General features: G+C 40.4%; 1 long non-coding RNA gene across 1 annotated transcript in view; it reads right to left on the reverse strand.

The window, feature by feature from the left end:
• The window catches only part of LOC135324937 (uncharacterized), a 51,550-nt gene extending 43,559 nt beyond the window's left edge, over window positions 1-7,991 (reverse strand). Inside the window, exons 1-2 of the long non-coding RNA XR_010386161.1 lie at window positions 7,854-7,991; window positions 5,983-6,198 (exon numbers count right to left, since the gene is read on the reverse strand). This is a non-coding gene — a long non-coding RNA (uncharacterized LOC135324937). The remainder of the gene's footprint in view (window positions 1-5,982; window positions 6,199-7,853) is intronic.
• Between the last annotated feature and the right edge of the window lie 11,217 nt (window positions 7,992-19,208).

Raw genomic sequence — 19,208 nt, forward strand, 5'->3', positions numbered from 1 at the left:
CCATGATAAATGCAGGGTGACTCAGCCCCCTTTCTCTTGAATTAGTTGGTTAACTAATGGCGAAGCTCTTGTAGAGGAACTGATGGAAAGTAGCTTGTCACCTCACAGTAATTTGCTTGTGTCCTCGAAGGCCGCCCCTAAGGCTCCAAGGACAAATCGCTGTGTAGGCTGTATTCAGTACATGGGAGATACGTTGCGTCTTTCATGACCTCGGTCTGTCACGTAGACTGAAAACTACTATTGAGGAACAAAGGAATACACAGGAGACAGCAAAAGCATGTGTGTATTCAGTGTTATTTTTGGCTTCTTTATTACAATTATTCTCCTAATATAAGTTATATTACACAAAAGTCTTGGTAAATTTCCCTTCAGCAAAGCCACTAGTGTCTCTGCCCTGCACTTTCGCTTCCTTAATGCAGAGAAACACAGTGCCGGATGTAACTTTGCTTGAAGGCAATGAACTAGCAATAGTTATACTGGAGCATGAAGCCATATCTGTAAATGTAAGAGCAGGGGTATTCAGGCCAACATTTTCCATACCAAAAGGCTGGAAACATAACCAAGAAGCCTTCAGTTGTCTGGGAAGAACTCTCCTTCACTATTTGTCCAGCTTTAAGTCTATGCAAACGTCAAGAGGTCTTAGGGCTAGAATAAGGGGTCAATAAAGATAAGGAAAAAGACAGCTGGAGGAAAAGCCTACAGAATGCTGATTTTACTGGGGATATGCTAAATTAGCATTCTCTAATCTTTATTTCTATTAACCACACGTGCACTCTAGTGTAAAGCAATTCTGATTAAAAAACAGATTTGGTTGCCCAAATGCAGGTGCCTAGAACATTAGAATTACCCAAGGGCATCCAAGACTTCCTCACGGGTCTTACAGATACGACAGAACTATGGGACACTTGCACCTTCTAGAAAGACAGTCAGAGGCAAGGCAGTATGGAGCCTAAAAAAAAATTACATCCAATGAAACCCACTCTCCAGGTTAAGACAACCATCTGCACGGGAGTGTCTGCACATGAGTTAGGTGTTTTGGCTTCCATATGGATAAAGGAAATGCAAGCAACTGGAAACCAAAACAATAAAATGGAGTTTAGAGAATTCGTCAGCTTACCCTGAAGTAGATGCCTACAGATCCATTCAGCTGCCTCCACACAGGCATCTAGTGTCATCTGAGGTGCCCTGTAGATTAGAGACAATTGCACAGGGCTGCCAGATGTGATACAGGTCCTCAGCTGCTCTTTTAGAGTGATGGCTGAAGGCCAGGTGCGATACCTGAGGACATCTCAAATGCAGTAGACCTAATTGTGTGGGCACCTGAATTGAGCCCAACATCTCCTTTTACTATAATTTTATACCCAGCCTTTTATACCCAGCTTACACCTTTTACACCCAGCTTACATATAATCGGAATACATTTATATATAAACGTAGGCGTCATTCTCAAACTGAATGCCACCCTAAATGATGTAATCCAGCTCACCAACGCCACTATTGGATTTGCTCTCATTCCAAAGAAGTAGATGTAGACAATTTTTAGGAGCCTTGTGAGAAAAGGGGATATTTTCAGGACATGTGAATAGATTGGTGGATGAACCATTTTTTTGCTGCAAGCCACTCAATAAAAATGCCTACAAGCTCTATGCTATGGTTAAGTCAAGATTCATTGTTTATATGTACTAGAGATTGTAGCTGTAATGAACATTACATGATTAGGAAGCATAAGAGAGACAGTAAATTGCACTTTTACTGAAGTAGAGGTCTGTGTTTTTGAATCATTTAAATGAGACATGAGAGGGTTCTGGATGCACTGTTTGACATTTTAATCAACCACCATGCATACTAAGGGTTAACTGTTTCCTTGCTAGTCCTGGTCAGAACTGGCATTTCTAAAAGACTCTCCTAGGACTGTGTATCAAGATCATACTAATTCCTTTTTGTTACATTTTAATAAAGGTCTTAAAGACCTCAAGGCTGGTATTCACAGGCTCCGCTGTAATGGGTCCTGTTCAAAAGTCTGTGTTGTGGCTTGGCTGTTTTCTTTTTCCTATCCACTGTGAACTCCCAAAGCTGTTTTGAATTCTCTTGCCACCAGCATCATTCCAATGGTTTCTGCTGCAATCACTTGAGCTGCTCCAGAGTTTGACTGGTTTAAAAGGTCAGATGATGCTAATATGAAAGTGATGCAAAAGTAAGGAATCCATGCTAGGCCCAGGCACAGTTCTTTATCACTAAAAGCCCCACTCCCAAGACAAAATGAAACAAAATATAATACATTCATCCTCCTCCATGTCACCTTTTTTCATTCCATTGGGAACAAGATGAGTACTAATTAGATACCATTTCCTGTGAAAAGTCCTCCCATGCCAGCAATTCTTTGTGTAAGACACCTCTCTAACAGAACACAACTCCTGGGTCATCAAGTCTAGTCACTAGCTTTCAGCAGTATTACACTGTATGAACTGATTAAATACTAGTGGCAGAAGGCAGTATGAATACAGTGTGCGGTGCAGATATATAGACTGAAAGCTAGGTGGTGTTCAATTCCCTATTAAGTAAGCTACAACAACACATTCAACTGTATTATAGATAGAATAATTATACTATACTAGATAATGTAGCTGTATTACAAAGACAGAGATCACACTAGATGAAGAGCATTTGACAGACTAGCCACAAAAGTGTCCAGGTGTGGACCAAAACATTTGCCATATGCTGGAGATGGAGCACTTCCTAGTGGCAACCATTTTACGGAGTCTAGGCAAAATGGAGAGGTTCTTCATTTCAGATGGAGAACAGATTTCATTTAAGCACAAAACAGCAAGGACGGAACCAGCTGAACATAAAATGAAACACTATTTTAAACTGAAGCAGCAGCCCCACCACAACTACCAGAGTTCAAACCTTTTTAGATTTTAAACAAGCCTTTTTTCTTCTTAGACCTTCTCTGAAAACTAACTCACAGACAGCTTACGTTGCCCAGTAACCTCTCTACACAATACTTTTATCTGTTATACCTCTCCTCACTGGGCTCTGCAACCCTTTGAAGCCAAAGCAGGGCCTACTTAACTGGGAACCTTTCTGGCCTCTACGTGGAATTTCCTTGCATGTGCATGTGTAGCTTGCAGATGGGCGTACTCTCCCACTCACACTAGCTAAGGCTAACTAGGAGACACTTCACTAAAATCTGTGACTCCACTAAAATCCCATTCACAGAAAACTGGTTTAAGAAGAGAACTAGGCTCTAGCTATAAAATGTGAAAAGCTAGGCTTGAGAAATTAAGCCTGGAATTTTGGTGTCTCAGTCCAGTCATCACACTGCTGCAAGCACTGTATTTATCCATAGCAGTCAGACTGTGTGAATTGGGAGATTTCCCCAGCTATGTGCTGAGTCAAGGAAGTATATTTCTATCCCCAGGATTCTGAGCGAGAAGATTTATCGGCTGCCAGCCCCTGACTATTGGCAAAGTTAGTGTGTTTTCCTCATGCACTATGGTTGCACTTGACCCCAGATGTGGGGTAGGAAAGACCTTTTGCCTAAAGGCATGTTGGCACTTCTATGACCACAGCAGTTTTCTCCTTTGCCTTCTGCTCTCTGGCAGAGATGATCCTCAGGAGTGTTTCATTATTTTTTGCACCAAAGACAAGACCTGCCTCCTGTGATACATGACTGTAACTCTGGCTTTTGTAACTCTGGTGTTTCACTCCAGCCCTTTAGGACGTTATGGAGCCTAGGGAAGCTCCATAGTCTGTGGTGCTCAGGGAAATGTGTAGTGTTTGTTCAGATCGAAATATCTCTTCCATCATTACTTCCAGTCACAGGATATGGAGCTTGTTGAACCATATCAATTCTTCCAGTTCTACTATTTGCTATACTAATTTGCCATACTAATTGCTAGCAGACATTTCATGTCCCTGTGCCCTGCAGCCGAACTTGAAACAGGATACTTCAGCCCTGAAGCCCTTACAGTCAAGATATTAGATCAGATGGCCCAGATTTTTCTTATCCTACAGCACACACCTGAAAGGAAAGCCCTGCCTCTACTAAAGGATTAGCATATTATTCAAACAGCAACACGCTTCTACTGAGAACTGTCAAGCCCGTTCATCAAAGTTTACGAAAAAAACAGATTGTACCTGGGCGAGTGCAGCCCCCCCTGTGCTGTTAGTCATTTTTTCCCTAGTCATAATGGTGGTGGGGGGGGGGGGGCCTACAGATCTTACCCAAAATAGCCTTCTCTGCTGTGCTAATCTTAGTTAAAGTTGAACTGTATGTTACTCCCACTGCAACAACCAGACACTGGCACAAGTGAATCCACCCCCAAGCCCAGTCTCTGCCTATAATGTCTCTGGCTCCTTGTTTGGGACTGATGCTGCCTGATTGATAGTCTCTTTTGGCCTCACTCTCCAAGACAGTCGCTCCATCCAGGTATGTCTGCTTCTACCTAGGCATGAGCAGAAAGTGACTTTCTCCAGCCAGCATGAGGGAGAGAGATATTGAGTGAAGCGAATTCAAGGCACAGAAACTCCAAGGATCATGTCCCTAGAGGAAAATCTTTAAATACGACTTTCCCAGTTTGTGGCATACTTCAAAAGGCCGTAAAGAATTGTACTGCCTTAAGTCTCATAGCAGATTGCATACCATTTAGTGGCTGTGTATCAGGACATTACATGCTCATTGCCTGATTATACCATGTTAGTCACTGTAAACTGAGCAGTTTTGCAATAGCTGACTTCTTTTTCTCATTGCAAAGCTTTTAATTTAAATACAGTACTATGTCCTGCTGGTAGAAACACTGTCATGACGATCACCTCTGACGCATGTGCTAGGAGCATACCCCTTTAGAAATCTGATTTGTGCAGTATACACTGGTTGCAGAGACTTTTGGAAAGACCTGAAAACTTCACAAGCCTCTGTTGAAACAGTCGTCTTTGGCCCACTGTTCTATGTCCTGGCCTGCAAGCACGATAGCTAAGGTGACAAAATATGACCTGAATCATCTATAATAACCTGTGATCCTTCAAACACACAAGAAGTAGGAGGACTAATTTCAGGAAAAATGTGCCAGCCAGTCTGCAGAAGCTATGTACAGCAGATCCCAATGCCATCCCAGGACAACAAGGTATGGTAATTCTTTGGCTGGGCAAAGCCAAAGCTTCTTCTCCTAGTCTTCAAAGGCCTTGCTGTCTGGCACTACTGGAAGACTTCTGGGGATCCATTCCTCTAAAGCTGATGAGATTATTTTGTGCAAATGTTTGTTCACACTAAGAGTCCATGAGAGCAGATACAGCTACTCATGTGAATTAGCACCCACATCATTGTGATGGGCTCAACACTGCCCTGGTTATGGGCTGTGCAAATGGATGATTGTCTTCCTCAGCTGCCAGATTCTGCTGTTACTCTTTGCTATAGTGTGTCAAGGCTCTCCTTACTCATATTTGCAGGGCGTTAGGGCAAGAATATGCCTCAATTCTAGTAGCATTGATGATAAACTCTCTAAACATATTTGGATCATATAACACAATCTCTTTCATAGTCAAGGTCTAGTGCTGCTGTTGCCCAGTAAACTGGCTGGCCTTTTAGCAAAGGACACAGCTACACAGGCCATTTTTCACAAAGCCACCAGAATGCACTTAACCTCTCAAAAATAATAAGAAAAAGACAAGCCACCATCAGAATATGACTGGTGAGTAGGTTCATCTGAGCCCATAGTGTCTTGTGTTTATTTGGCGTTCATAGTATAAACCTCACCCCCAGTAATCTCCACTGCTGAAAATTAGTTGACCGAATGCTCTAAGCAATTAGGTATCTTATTGGACTTGGGTTTCATCCCTTTAACGTCCAGACTATAAAACTGTAATTATAATAGAATTTAAAATAACAAAAATGAAGTTGGTCTATCCTCCAGTGGAATAGTCAGTATTATACCAGGGACCTCCTAATAAATATTAGGCAAGTTCTCTGCAAACAGAAGTTACCTCTCTAATATCCTTAATGAAGATGGCTTCTCCAGTTCTGCCTGGCTTCTTATGTGAGGATGATGTTTCTGCATGTCTCCTTTAGCTCCACTTTCCACACAGAGCTCTCTAGCTGAGCAGGTTTGCCTTGGATGGCAGCAGGGTTCATGGATCAGTAGGGAGTTATTCCCCTTCTCAGGTGAGGTCTTCAAGGTCCCATCCCAAACCTACTGAATGCTAGAATTCAAGTAACAAGTTACTGACAGCATACACAAAATCACTGGGTTTTACATGAAACTTAAGATTAACTGAGCTAAGGAACAAGTTGCATATCATTAAAACTAATCAGTTAAGTCCACATATTCTACATAAAAAGGATGTCATTACTAAACTATATTTCACAGAGAATAAACTATAAACAAGAGGTGGTGTCTAAACAGCACAATGCTCTGCCTTCAGTCTATCAAGCTAGTGTAGTAATGAGCTTTAGCTGTAGGAAAGTTTTCAGGGTTGTCATCCATAACTAGTAAGGCTTCCTGCTGGCACCAAAAGACAAAGGACAGAATATACTTTGAAAATATTCCACTAAAAATGGAATCTATTGATTTGACATGGTTTAAAATAGCGTTACCAGTGACAACAGTACTTCATCATCAGGGCTGATTTTTATTCATGGTTTATTAGACATCCTTTTGGGTCAATCTCCTATCTGCTGAAGTGTTCTAAATGCCTGATACATGATTTCATAATGAATGTATCGTTATTTGGGGAGTTTTCTAGATCAATTTGGAGCATTTAAAAGAGGAGGAAAGTGTCAGGAATGAAATACAAGCTCTCTCTCCATAGGAATAGTACAGTCGAGGCAGTGGCACTGGTTTTAAAACTTGTAATAGGTTTAATTCCTACACTTTTATCTGAGTGTAAAATAAAAGACAGATTATGTCAGATCTGGTACCAATTAATCCCAAATAATTAATAGAGGAGGTACACAAAAACATCGGTGTTCTTTGGGTTATTTCACAGCACAGATAAGCTATAAACCTAGCTAAGTTGCTAGTTAAACTGGGTCTACGAGTGCTTGCATCAGTGAAGCAGCACCAAACAAATGGACTGTATTGATGAATGTCCACTGACAGCTTTGAAGAGGTTTATTCTTTTCACTTACACCTAGATTTTTTCATTAATTTAACTCTACTAACTTCAGTGGAATTACTCCTTATTGTCAGAAACTCAGAAGAGAATCAGATGTCTGACAGGGAAGAGGATGACTGTGAGGAAGGGGGGGGGCCTGGGCACACATCCGACTATTTGAGCACTCTGAGGAAGGGGGTGGGGAACGGAGAGAAGACATCAGAGAAGCAGAAGCAGGGCTTGGAAATGGGGCAGCCTGAACAGATGCTAAGATCCTAGGGCTGCAGTAAAGCCCGCTGCTTAGGGTTGATTACAGCTGTAATCACCCGACAAACCCTCACTGTCATAGCACTGTGAGTTTTCTTGCTAACAACAAACTAGGTAGCCACTAAACTGTGGCTTTCTGGGGAAGCTTTTAGATGGTTTCCACATGTTATGGCTTCCCCAATAGGTGTCAACTGAAAATGCCTCTGATGCTGATCCATCTTGCATCTTGTATTTGATGACCTAGGCTGGATCCGCCTCCCAGCATGGCCTTCTACGAACAGAAGTGCAGAGCAGACCCAACTAAGGTGCTTCCTGCTTTTCACCTGTGTTGGCTGCCACAAACATAATTGTTATAGGGGCATTATAGTTGTTTTCTCACAACGCACTGAAAAATAACCCCTGAAGCTGTAGGCTAGGAACCTGCATTAGGAACCTTCAGATATATTTACAGAAATCAGAGTTCTTGACACAAGTAACTTTACATTGTGACTTACCTCATGTGAGATTAAGAGTCTTTGGTATTCTAATTATATTGCTTTCTCTTAGAGGCAGAATGGTTACACAACAAGACTGGAAGCCATAGAAACCTCATTTCTGCTATTTCCAGCTCTGTGAGAAATGCTATCCCCAGTTCAAATTCACCACCTACAAAAAGGAGATAACAGTAATTACTTCTCTGTCTTGTGTGGACATGCAAGTTATGAGGCTTCATTATTCAATGGTTATACAGTATTTTGAACATGAAAACCTATATAGTTCACATTAAAAATAAGGCATTCAAAACTGAATAGACAAAAAGCACTACATTACCATCACCAGATTTTAATGCTCTTGATTTTCACCATTGTGGAGATTGCTTAAGACTCCTGTGTTAAAGTTTTCTGTAAAGCTTTGATGGAGTACACATTAGTAGAGGAATCTGGATTTAACTTCGAAGAAGTTATGGTAGAAAGATCCATTTGTATCAGTGACCCTCTATAAGTACAGTGACTTTTTTTTGTTTGCTGTTAAACATACACACCTAAGTACTTTGTGTGTGCAATGATCTTCCTTTTTACTACATGGTAGTTAAAACCTCTTAATTCAATTGTTTTAGTACAGCCAAGATTACAGTCTATATGCAGCCACCACTTTCATTGTATTCCATGGGCCAAGGAACACTTGCAGTGTGCTTTGAGGCTTATAGTGGGAGTCTTGCAATATTACAAGTTTTTCTTACAGCATACTTCCTAGATAAAAATGACCTTGTGAGAACAGAAGTGTTTTTCTAACATTCATAGATATGAGTGGAAATTCGGGAACAGGACTCAGGTGAGCCCTAGTGGCTCAAAAATAGAAGGCAAAGAAGATACATTTTAGATAGGTTTTCTTTGCAGAGTCCCATGAAGTGACATAAATACCAGCTACAGCATTGGAGGCTTTCTCCCAATCTCTGAGCCTTCCCCATCATTTTGACGAGACAGATATCCCATACAAGGTCTCTAATCACTAGAGGGACTGTGGCACTGCATGTGCAGAAGGATGACATGGGGATCAACTGGTTGTTACCTTTGATACTTGACACTTAATGTGTCCGAATCTGTGACCAGTTGGAGTCAGATCACTCTAGCTACATCTAACCTAGCAGGCCGGAAACCACATCCAGGCTCCTGGGTCCAGGCATGTACCTCCTCGTATCCAGACCACTGTAAGAGACAGGAATCCCTTTGGGGTTTCTGAGTTTCTTCAAAAAGAAACGAGCATACAAGTCAGACAGAAGCCACAGCATGTTTCAAAAACATCCCCCACCTGATAACCAGGAGACCCTGGGACCCATTAATGAGTGCACCCATACCTTAGTGTATGTGCAACTAGACATCCTCTTTTGTTTGGCCTTAGTAGCTTGTGAAGAGCTAAGCTATTTTGAACTCCTTTTGAGCGGGAGGTGGGTCATTCATTGAGCTGGCAGCACTACTTCCTCTAACCTTTATCTCCTTATCATACACCTTAGAAAATTTGCTATTGTTTTGAAAAGGATAGGTGGAAACTTGAAAACATATAGCAATGGGCTATTGCAAGCAGACATCAAAAACAAACTTGGGGTTTAAAAATCTTGTTAGAAAAAAGAAAAAGCAAATAGTTATCATAATGACAGTCTCTGTAACCATTCCTTTTGTGATACTCATATTCTGAGGCCTGGGTAATTTTTTTGCCTTGTAATTTTGAGAACATTAAAACTTTATTACTGCAGCTGTTTTCTTCAAGAAAATCTGTGGCTGCAGAATTATAATACATATGGTAATGCTACATTAGTGTAGTATTATTCACTCACTATAGCTAAACTTGGGTCAGCACTTCCTTTATAGACTCCTACACTTTAGGGTTTGTCCATGCACATTTCCTTTTAGCTGACATGATGCCTCAGTTGTACAGCTATATTTACATTTAAAAAAAAAAAACAGTTTGAAAAAGCTCTCCTCAAGACCTCTTAATCTCATATCTAATATCTAAATGTTAGTATCTCCTATTTGAATATGTGTGGCATATTTAATTGGCACTGAAATCCTTTCCTGCTTTGTACCATTAGAGACAATATGTTACTGGAAATAAAATTGTCATGTAAGGATTTCTGCAGTTAAATAACTCCCCGTTGGCTTAGCTGCCCCTATCAATGTATCTTGTTAATATTCAAACTGCTGCTGGAAGGTGAGGCATTTTGGTTTTCCTCTTAATCATCTCTTCTATATAGCAGTCTTCAAATCTAAACCCCTTTGAATTTGTTAAATTCAAATGTTCAGTTATTGAATCCTTTCACTCAAATCTATTCACTGGAGTTGGGCTTACTTTGTGAGGTTTCTGGACTTCCATGGAGTGGAAGCACAAGAGGAGTGTTTTAAAAAAAAAGCCTTTTCTTCAAAGACTTGCAGCTTAATTTAGTAAACTCAAGTGTCCTGTTTGTTTAAACAGCACACCCCAGATTCATATCTTCCTACTTTTCAACTCACTGACTTGCCTTTGCATCACAAACAGTTGTTGATACCTTCTTAAGCATCACCTTAGGAATTAGCAAAGGAAGCTAGAGGAAGATGATCAGTGCATTATGCAGAGGACACAATGTGCCCTTCACAAAGCCGAGGGCTATTTGGACCCCACTGTCATCTTCTACTCTTCCTCCTCAATGGTGACCCCAAAGTATTTCCTGTGGTTGGGGATAATACGAAGTAGCTTGAAGCTGCCATGGGAACACTCTTCTGTAACGGTCTTCTCTGGGAATTGTAATTAACTTGTCCCACTTCACTTTGGGTCACCATAGTCTAGCTAGACCAAAGAAACTGTAGAACAACCATCTGCCCTGATCTCCTCCTTCTGCTCTAGCCCCTAGACTGTATTCCCTCCTCTTTTCTTTAAGCTTCAGAAGTGGAATCAGAGGGCTTTCTAAAAACCCAAGATAGCAAGTACAGTAACTCAGATGGCCAGTTTACATTAATTAATTAGCTTCTTATCTGACACCATTTTTCCTCAGATGGTCAGTTTACCTTAATCTGTGTCTTCCTTTGGTCAGTCTGTGTATCCCAGACTTGAAGCCTCATCTATTTACCTTCATTTGTGCCAAGTAGCTACAGAATCAGCCCAGAATTCTCCAGTCACATAAATGCTGATGAGTACACAGTGCCATTTCTGCCTGCTAAAAGGACTGCATACATATCTGCAGTCACATGGAAGGAGTTATTTTTCTGTATTTTTGATGAAATGCTTTGTTTTAAAATCCTATTTGACCTAATATGGAAAACGCTTCACTTTCAGATGTGATAAGAGATCTTTTCTAGCTAAAATGAACTTGAGTTCTCTCTCCTCCCTCCACCCTTAAGATTGATGATTGCTGGTAGCATTTTCACTTTATCTCCAATCACTCCTCAGAAGGAATCTCATTGTTTCTAACGCCTGGCTGAGTCTGGCAATTTATGTAGCTGATACATAAATGGTGAAAGGAATTGGCGTGGACAGTGCAATACCTGCAGAGCAGCTCAAAATTTAGCAGGGCTGGGAGAGTTTGGCAAAGAAAACTACTTGCATAGTAAGCAACCTTTGATTGTTTATTTTTCTGAGGGAAGGAACCCTGCAGAATCTTCTTTTTACTAAGCTTAGAGGCATCCCATCACTTCTATGATTCCTTTGAAAGGCAGCTGGATACAGCTCCCATCAGCATACTCTGGGCAGCAGCTGTGGAAATTTCAGAATATAGCTTGAATCTTGCCTGTCTGTAGCTGAGACTTGTTTCAAGAGGGTTAGTGATAAATACATTGCTTTTGGTTGAAGCTGAGCTCCACTTCAGTTCATGTAAGGTATGGAAAAAGCATTTATGTATGTGTATGTTTATGTGTATATGGGTGTGTGTAATCTGTACAAAACCGGATACCTATGAGAGGATTCCTTTTATTCTCCCTTATGCACTTTCTTTTTCTGATATCCTCTGCAACTTGCTCAGGTCTCTTTCTCCAAACCTGACATCTGCATAGTCACTAATATAGGTGAAAAGTGGGTATATTATATATTGTACAATAGAATTCTCCACTGTATGTAGTAGGATTTTCTTGTAATTAATATAATGGTTACATTTTACACCCACACTGCACAGTTGTAAAGGCTACACCAGATTCAAAGCAGAGGCTTTCAGTATCTGTACATCCATCCCTTTATCTTGAACACTGAATTGTCAAAAAAACTTGCCTGTCTTCACATGAATTACTATGCTCTGCTGCCTGACATCTCCTATGCAGTTCTTCTTACTACCTTTCTTACCTCCTACTTTGGAGTTCATGATGTATTTTCTGCACATCATGGGCTACAAGGAGTTATATCTACTAGGAGTTGGTGTGGCCTCCATAACAAAATCCACAGTCTGAGTTACATGGTTAGGGTGTACAATGCATAGGCAGAGAGAGCTGACATGCTGAGTGCGGGAGCTATGTACAAGGACAGTAGCCAGTGGGAACCCCAAGGGTCTGTCTCAAATGCTGCCCTGCTCCAGGGCTTTGATACCTTAGCAGGGACACACCTCATCCTGCTCAGCACTCAGAGCTCTCAATCCTCTGCTGGAGGGAGGCATCTAAGTTGTTTTTCTGAAAAAACAGATTGAGTCATTCTTTCCTTCAAGAACATGACTGGAAGTGGTGTTATCCTCTTTCATATACAAAAATTAGTTGCAGGCATGTTACATTACTTCAGAATTTACCATATTTTTCACATAGGTTAAATAGTCATTTGACCAGATCCATAAACAAACCTTGAAAAATGGATTAGCTCCCTGCTCCCTCTGCCTAGTTGAGGCAGAGTCACACAGTGACGTTCACATTATGCCCTTTTTTATATCCCAATTACTTTTGTTCTTTTGGGCGCAGTAGAACAGATTCAAGAGAAAGCTCAGATAATGCCACATCGTATGGGAAAAGTAATGGCCAAGCAGCTTCTGGAAGCTGATAATGTCTTAGGCAGAGAAAGAAACTGAACCATGGTCTCCAACCTGGTAAGGTGGCCTATTCCTTAGTCCAGTGATGCCCATTGCATTCTTAGCTCAACATTTAATGAGGAAACACATTGTGTTCTTGCCCTCACCAGGGCCAGTTCTAAATGGATGGGAATCTCCACCTTACTTTTCTGTCATTTGTGTACGCATACCTGTTCTGATGCAATATTTTATACATGCAGGAGTGTTAACAGCAGTCACCTACACACCGGATTCTGTCCAATGTTCATCTCCTGAACATGGGTTCATCTGGGATATATTTTCACAGTTGCTGTGCAGCACAAGTAGAGGAGTTCCCTCCTGTTGCTGAGAAAGGCTGCAGCTGGCACAGGGGGTGCAAAGCAATTTTGACACAGAGGTGCTGCACACCTGACCTTGCATACTCAGCAGATACATCCCAGATTTACAACCACACAACAGGCTGGACAGAGCTATTGTGAGTGTTAAATAGCATCCCGCCTGAGACATACCACATGTCCAGAACTCAAGGATATACAGAAAATCTTCAAAATCCACCTTGATAAATTTCCTTTGGAAAAACGACTTGTCTGAAAAAATCTACAGGTATAATAGCCCTAACAAACAGTAAAAATGTATATTTCAATCAAAACTTTGTTACTCAGGATAATATGGGTCTAAAAGCACAGACAATGGCAATAGCCAGAAAATCTAGGATATGTCCAAAGATGCCTGACAGCAGAGAGGCCATCTTCTATATAATGCTTAGATTTTCATAGAGAAATCTAATCACTAACATGGCGGATGGGACTGTGGGTGCCCTTGTTAAAATTCGGCCTCCAAGTTAGTTGACCTGACTGAACTGATTTTCTTGCCTCTGATGACATCCCTCGCTCTAAGTTTACAGTTAAATCATTCCTATCAGTTATGATTTCATTCTTGGCTCAACAAGTGCTTGTGAATACATTTTTAATCTTATTTTTAATCTCATAATATCTCATTATCCAAAAACAAATGGCATCAATTATATGATGGTAATATTTGAAAAGCAACACAAACAAGCAACAAAATCTTTTAAGGAAGTTGTCATCAGTTTCCCCTTAAACTGACATTCCTTCTCCCATTGGAAATGGCACAAGTCAGACACTGTGCTGTACTATCAGAATATAAACAAACTGAATTTGCTGAGAATGTACTTGCTGAAGGGTGCTAGTCATAACACTTCAAACAAAAAAGGACAGATCTCTGTACCTTTTTTCCAGTGGTACACTTGATTATCATGGAGAATGGATAAGTTTTAAAGAACATCTTTTAAAATCTTTTTCATGGAATTATGTCCTCTGTCAAGTCTACATAATGGCTTTCAATGAGAAACCTCAAGATAACACAGCCAACAGCAATATAAAGCCTGCTGATTCAACTGTGATTCAACTGCTGGGGAAGGAGAAGTCAGCAGGGCTTACAGGAGGGGGAAATAGAAGTCCCTCTGAAGATGATTTTTAGCTGGAAGGACAATATGACTATTTGTCCATAAAGAAAAACGATTCCTTCTTATTCCCTGACTTAAAATGTTGATTATTCTTTAAGATATTCCAAACTTGGCTGGATATTCGCAGAGTATATAAGATGTCTGTTTAGCGGAACTGAAAGGAAAAGTGTAGACCTTATGATGTACAAATTCTGTTTTTGTTGAATATATATGTGCAGAATTGGCTCAAATTCATCAGTTTGATCACCAGTTTGATCTGGTGCAAAGAGCAGCAGATCATATTCCTAGACTCAGTCTCTCAAGGGTGAATCAGTATGCACTCATCAGATTAAATTCATTTAGTTCAGGTTTGTTTCACAGTATTCTGAATATAGCTGTTACAGGCTTAGCTACCCACCTTACAGTCATATGAGTTGAAGCTAAAAACAGTAGTAATTTTTAAACTTCTCTTATGTAGGAAGATTCAGGATTAATAATAGTAGCTCCCAGATGATGTAGACGTATTACTATCATTTTCTAAAATAAAGAAATGCCAGTAATCTGTGCAAAATTCAGTTAACTTTTGAATGACAGAAAAAAAATCCTTTCCATTTAATCTGGGATTGATTCTCTCCAGTGTTTCCAAAGCAAAAGGCTTTTATCATTTTACTATAAAGGACATTTTTTTCCAAAAGGAATAGAACATTACTGTTCTGCAATGGTTCCCCAGAAGTGATAACAGAATATTTTCAAAGAAGTAAGTACTTTTGGGGGGAGCCGATGACTGAATCTCAGTGATTTTGAAAAGTTTAAGATTAGACAAAGACTTTTTTCTTACCCTTTCTTAGTGGGTCAGAGCAAAGGGGCAAGGAAGGACCTCAAAGTGTCATCATGACCACTCTCCTACCTGGAGATCTTGCAAACTTTTTAAAATGGGCCCAGCTGTCTACTCTTCTGTACTTTCCACACTCATTTATCCTGTACAATTTTGTATACTACACTACCATTTTTTGCCACTGCAAATTTTGCATACTCCACTGCAGAAATCAACATTTCACTCTTTATCATGCAGAGCCAAAATACATGGAATGAACTCAGGGAGCCTTCTGGGGCTGGGAGAGGGCGATGATAGTGTTAAGTGCATGTATGAAGTATACTAACGTAAAGACTGTAGTATATACTCAATACATGATGTACGTGTGTGTATATATGTGTGTATGTATGTATGTATGTCATAATACTAAATAAAACAGAACTAGTGCAAAGGCTTGAGCACTGGCCTACAATTGCCTGTAGTGTTTAGCTGTTAGCAAAGTTACTAACAGTTATAATTGTGCCAGCTCTCCTAGACAATGTCTAAACCTATTTTGGGCAATAGCATGTGCCAGGGACTGTCCCTAACAGATAGTTTGGATCCTGCCATCTTTTCTGAGGGGACAGCAGACAGAACATGTAGCAGTATGAGCACAAGATGGCCTGTGTCATTTGGCCTCAGGACCACTGAATGATCCCTAGCCTGTTTTATTTAGTCACATAGATGTAGCCAAGAAGACCAAATACCTGTTGCAACCCTTGTTCTGACTGGAGCTTTGAAGCTCTGGAGCCTGCAGAATCTCATCAATCGTGTTGATATCTAGATTTCAGTATGAAAATGTATGATTAAACAACTAAATGGTATATATATTTTCTTTTCAGGTAATTTAAATGGCTGCAGATTGGATGGTCAATTGAAAGATGTTTAATGTTTGTTCCCCAGGTGTTAGGGAAACTGTTCAATCCCGGTTTCCCTAACACTAGGATGCCATTCAGTTTCCCCTAACACCTCCCTCCCGTGCCCAACCTTCTAGCGCTGGACCTAACAGTTCACCTGCAAAATGGTCCTTACTACTGAAATCTCACTTACTGAGGGCCACTACCAGTGAAAATCCAGCCTTTTGGTTTTCTATTCATCGAGCATCCCTGCAGCTGTCTCTGGCAGGGCTCTCCAGGTGTGGAGCTAGGGTGCACCTGCAGAAGGGCTGCCCACAACGGGCAGGGCTGCGGGGTCCGAGGGCAGTCTGGAGGAGCACATGGGTTCAGCGCTACCAGAAACAGGCCAGCTTCTGCATGAAGAGAAGTAATACAAGAAGGAAACATACTTGTTAGCAATCATTTGCAATGGGGGTAGGAGAAAGTCATTTCAAAGCTTTATTCCACACAGAAAAACTTAATGGATAGTAAAAAGATGTTCTTGACTGGCTAGTATGACCCTGAATCCCACAGGTAAGAGTGACAGATAAATAGGAAGCTATTATCTTATGTTTTAAATAAAACAGTCAAAATTATTCTTGCCTTACCTTTTGATTTCCAATACAGATATGAAGCTACATACCTGAAGAAAAAAAGAAAGCAAAATTCTTTTTTTTCTTCTGCTTAAAACCCCTGTAGTTTGGCATGTATTTCATAAGCAAAATCAGGAAATTAAATCTGGCTTAATAAGAGGCTTGACTGCAGCAGAAAACATGTTGTAAATGTAAAACCTTTAGAAGTGTCCTTGGCGGGGCAAAAGAAATTCAGTGGCTAAAGTGCAGCTATTTACTAGCTCAAGCTATGTTAAACTCCAGTGACTGATAGGCAGTACCTCCTGCTTTCAGCCTTCAGGCACTGTATGGAGTCACAGGAGTGACCGGAGTGAAAGTTATAATCAAACCTTGATGCAATGTTTAATCATTTTTCTGAGGCTGCAGATAACAGTTAACATAATACATCATGAAATAAGCTAAATTATCATTCTATGAGCAGGTTATGCTACAAACAATTCCTTCCATTTTACGTCTAAATGCCAGATCAATGCAACTCAATGTCATACGCTAGTTAATACTAGTTAATACTTAACGTCATACACTAGTTACTATTAGTTGTTCTGCAACACAACTGAACTCCCACTAAAAATATCATCTACTAACCTAACCAACCTCCATTTTATTTATTCTGTACTACACTAAAAAGAGATGAATTTCACCTTTATGTAACAGTAAATTTCTTCTAAATTAAATTCTCTGTAAATTTGGAAGTATTTTGATACCATGAAATCTGAGCTTAAAATATAGATACTTTAAGACAGGGGCATGCATTTACTGAGAACATGAGTCCTGTGAATAGTGACCTATAAACTCTGGGAACCCCAGCCTTGGCCATAGGAAGTTGTTGAGTCATCACGGCACTGAATACAGAGCTGTCTGAAACTCTGATAGTTCAAGTTTGTAGAACTTCTTGATATTCCAAAAATTGTTTACATTCTGCTTATAAATAGAACCAAACTTTCTTTGTTCTCTGTGAGCCAGCAATAAATAAAAAGAAGATTTTTAGAAACAGTATAGGACATTCCCAAAATGCTTCTTGCATTTTTGCCTGGTTCAGTTAGCTGCTGCAGACTGGTATCTGCTGGGGTCCCAAGCCTGTGGCTTCAGTGCAGTTGTGCCCTGTGCAGTGCTATAGAAACCCACGCCTTGGGGCTAGCTGCTCCAATATTGCTTTTCTGGAAGCCAGCTGCTGTGCAGGTTGAGAAGGTGCGGGGATCCTTGGCCCTTGGTAGTCCATGTGGCGGCACTGACCTAAAATCATGGAACCTCTGATTTTCAGCTGCTGCCACAAGACTTCTGTGCTTTCTTCTGGGAGGGCTCCAAATCTACTTTCTAGGTGTCAGCTCTAGCCAACACTTCCAATTTTTTAGGTCTGTTTCAAGACCTGAGCTGGGAAAACAAGAGCAATTTCTCACTAACCAGAGATCTTCCAGCTCCTTACTCTACACTGTGTTTTAGCATCTGCAGTTCTCAGTTCTCAGGCTTCCAGACTTCCTGGTGGAGCCTGACCTGCTGGGTGCTCCAGGCTCCTAATACCATAGCTGGGAACTGGATCTTGTCTGTGCTGTAGGGAATTTGGGAGCACTGGCCTAGCAGATACACCACAGATCTGCGGCCTAAACATGAATGTTCTCAAAACATTTTGGGTTTGAACAATCAGTGTTTTCCAACAGAATTGCACTTCCAGAAAATTAGTACTCAGACCTAAATAGTTATCCCCTTCATCTTGTTAAGAGGTTAGGTATACTCTTTTGGGGGGGGAAAAGAAGGGGAGACAGAGAGGGAGAACATTAAAGAATATTCACAATAGGCAGAAAATTCAGATTCTGCAGAAACCATTCTGCTATTGACAAAGCATTCTGTGAAATTGCCCTCTAAGAGCTCTAACAGATTCATGTTAGTTATTTAGGCAAACATATAAGTGATCTGTGGAAAGTTTTCATGGAGCACTGTAAGCATTCCTTTGAAAGTAATTATGAGTTTGTTCCTCTGGTTCTGTTACACTTGCTATTTACTCTTTCCATTTCTTTGCAATTCTCCTTTACCCAGATACAATTCCTGCAGTGCTACACGCATTAGACTCCTGAAAATATACAGGAAGGTAATGGTGTTTGTTAACTACAAATATTTTTCTGGACTCAGCAAGGGTTTTTGCAGCTCCAATTTTTGGACTAGTCATCTCAATATTTCACTTTTAATGAGGTAATTTTAACACTTCTCCCTCTTTTTTTTCTAAGTACATATTGTTGCCACTAGTATCTGCACATATGCATCCTCATCGTAATATATATCCCTAGCTATGGTAATTAAGGTGTGTCACTTCTTTAAGCTTTCAGTGAAGCATTTTGCTGAATTTTGAAAGCAAAAGGTGTTCACGTAACTTGCCTCCATACATGTATTTATTCTTTGATAAACATATTAAGTTTTAAGTATATTACAGTGTTATGTGTATTCCCTGGAAAATTCCAAATGACATAGCAAACCACAAAACCCCAGTATAGTCATTTCAAAATAGAAAAGTTCAGCAGTGACTGAAGACACACTAATAAGCTGATCTATGGTATAGACAACATAGGCT

The sequence above is a fragment of the Dromaius novaehollandiae genome, chromosome Z (genome assembly GCF_036370855.1).
Source record: "Dromaius novaehollandiae isolate bDroNov1 chromosome Z, bDroNov1.hap1, whole genome shotgun sequence".
Taxonomy (NCBI): domain Eukaryota; kingdom Metazoa; phylum Chordata; class Aves; order Casuariiformes; family Dromaiidae; genus Dromaius; species Dromaius novaehollandiae.